Raw genomic sequence first — 3,388 nt, forward strand, 5'->3', positions numbered from 1 at the left:
TATTAATTTTTTTTTTTTTTAGTACGTTTGTTCCGTTTGGAACAGGCTAAGGTCGGAGACCATGCTGCCTAGTCTTCAAAAAGATAAATTGTCTGGAATTTTATTTTTCTAATGTCGCTTCAATTATTGTCATAATCTTCAATATTTCATTTGTCAAATCCGGTAAGTACATTTTCATAAATATCTTTTCTTGAGTTTTCTTAAACCAGTGGATTTATCAAATTAAAAATAAATAATTATAAAAAATCATTGTCTTGCAATTCAATAAAAGTATTCTTATAGCTCCTTGAATGTTGTAGTAATATAAGTGAAAATAGCTTTGAAACAAGAAGGAAATCTTAAGAGAAGCGGGATTGAGTGCGGGATATTTTCGGGTTTTTTGAAGATAATCCTAAGTTCGTCAAACATAATGTGTCTTTGAATGACAAATTCAGAGCAATCAAAAAAAAGGTGATGTAGAGATTGGGCTGTATTTGAGTTACACCATGTGCATGATGGGGAAGCGATCATGCCCATTCGGTGCAGGTGTTCGTTGAAATGTCCGTGGCCGATTCGTAATCTACAAATATTGGTGTAAAATTTTCTGTTTGTGTCCTTTCCTTTGCAGAACCACGGTTTTCCAATACGCCAATTAATTTTGCGGTACCATTTGCCTTTAGTCTGTAATATTTGAGTCCAATGCTCCTCCCATTTAGTTGTAACGATTTTATGTATTCCAATACTACAATCTGAATAACAAAGGGGTAAATCTTGAACACGAGCAGCACTTGAATTAATAATTTTAGCCAAAGTGTCTACTTGTTCATTCCCAAACACTCCAATATGTGAAGGGGTCCAGATGAAGATAATATCTTTTCCATATATAGTACAGAGATGATAATATTTATTACGAATTTCTTGAATTAAGTAGTTTGATGATGAAATGAATGTGTTATTTTTTAATGCCATAAGAACACTCATACTATCTGTAATTATAATCCATTTCGAATATAGTACCTGTTTTTCTATGTATTCTAATGCTAAAAATATAGCTTTTGCTTCTGCTGTGTAAATACTAGCCAAAGTTGAAATTTTATAACCGTGACCAAATCTATTTGACAAATCGTAAAAAGCCACTGAAGTGCTAAGTGCATTTTTGGAACCATCTGTATATATCTGCCTGTAGTCAATAAATTCTGATAAAGTCTCATACATATCGTGCTTTTCTTTTATGTCTTTACGTATAACAATTTTGATCTTACAGAACTTACTCTCATAAAGGCCATTATAACAAGGAAGTATCTTACTACTATAGATGTTATATTCATCTCGTAAATTCAAATCATTGACAATAGTTTTATTCAAAAACATAGAAATGGGGCAATTTAATAATTTGAGTATGAGTGGGTTATTGGAAACTGAAAAAACTTTGAAGAGAAATTTGAGTTTTAGGTATTCGAAACGAAGAAGGATAGGAGGCAAATTACATTCTACTTGCATTGAGATAATTGGAGAAGTATACATAGCACCTAAAATAAGTCTTAAATTCATATTTTGAATTTTTTCGAGTTTTTCTACTAATTTATGTTCTGAGGCATAACAAAAGAAAGCGTAATCAAAATTACTTCTAACAAGAGATTTGTAAAGTAAAAGGATAATTTTAGGATCAGTTCCCCAGTTACGACCAATTACAGATCTTATTATATTAGTGGCTCTTAAAGCACGATCTACTAAGCAATCAACGTATAGATCCCATTTTAAATTTTGATGAAAAATTACCCCCAGAAATTTAACGCTACAGTCTGTTGGAAGAGTTTGATTATTATATATAATATTCATTAATGGAACATATTTATGAACTTGATGAAAAACAACTACTTTACTTTTGGTTAAACTAATATCGAGGGAAAGAAGAGAAAAATATTTCTCAAGTCTTTTTAATGACTCATTTAACACTAATTGCATATCAATAATATTCTTTCCTTTTATATAAATTAATAAATCATCGGCAAATTGCAAGTTGTTCACACTGTTTCCTAAAATTGAATTAAGTTTATAGATATATAAAATATATAGTAGCGGGCTTAGAATACCACCTTGACATACTCCTTTAGAGCTTAACCTAGGTCCTATTAATTTACTATTTACTTTAACATACACTTCTCTATTACTAAGAAAATTATAAATCCATTCGATAAGTTTCATTGGAAGAAATGAGGATAAAATCGAAGATAGAACTGTTAAATTTACATTGTTAAAAGCTCCTACGACATCTAAAAAAACAGATAGAACATATTCATCGTTATTCAAAGCAGTACTAAGGTCGACATAGAAGTTCGCTAAACTTTCGCGCGCTGAATATCCACGGCGAAAACCAAATTGATTCGATGGTAATATACTATTACTTTCAATAAAGAACTCTAAACGCTGTTTAATTAATTGTTCGAATAATTTGCCTGCACAGGACGTCAATGTTATAGGTCTATAGGAGTCGAAATTTGTAGGATCTTTACCGGGTTTAATTACTGGAATCAAACAATCCATTTTCCATTCTGGTGGGATAATACAGTCCTTCCATAAATCGTTAAAAATTTGTAAGAGTTTAGTAAGGTTTATTTTATTCAGCAATCGAAACATATTGTATGTTAAGCGATCAAGGCCACTAGCTGTATCTTTTCTAGATTTTACTGCACTGGATATTTCATCAATTGAGAATGGGTCAGTGAGAAATTTTGGGCATGAATTAACAGAATTAAACTGTTTATCATCAAAAGGTGAGTGTACAAAATCAGGAGTATATTTGCGTAAAAAATCATTGACCCATGATATATCTTTAAAATGATTTTGACGATGTTTTGAATTTAGTTTTCTCATATTTTGCCAAACAGTGGAAATTGGTGTTAATCTATTAAATTTGGAACAAAATTCCTGCCACCCCTGTTGTCTTACTTGCTTAATTACTAACTTTTTAACAGCTTGAACTCTTTTAAAATTTATGTAATTATCGAGAGTTGGATTTTGTTTAAACCTAAGGTAAGCCGCTTTACTATCATTGACAGCTGTCGCACACCTGTTATTCCACCAAGGTACTGCAATATGTTTGTGCCTCTTTGAAGTATTTGCACCGCTATTTGATAAGTTCCTACGTGGAACGGAACGTTCCACAGCTGTCAAAATAATTTTACAGAACCTATTGTAATTGTTTAAGGGTTCATTGACATCATACTCGAAATCCAAAAGTAATTGATTAACAGTTTCAGAATAAAGATCCCAATTAACGAGACGTAGGTTTATACGATTTAACAAAAGTTTATTAACTTCATCTATAGGAGCATGTTGTTCACCTGACGGAGTTGATGAAGAGTTCTTTGTGTTTATTTTAGTAAAAGTCGGCAGGTGATAACTTCCT

This window comes from Galleria mellonella, unplaced genomic scaffold (assembly GCF_026898425.1).
Source record: "Galleria mellonella isolate WM207_F2 unplaced genomic scaffold, CSIRO_AGI_GalMel_v1 utg33, whole genome shotgun sequence".
NCBI classification, from domain to species: domain Eukaryota; kingdom Metazoa; phylum Arthropoda; class Insecta; order Lepidoptera; family Pyralidae; genus Galleria; species Galleria mellonella.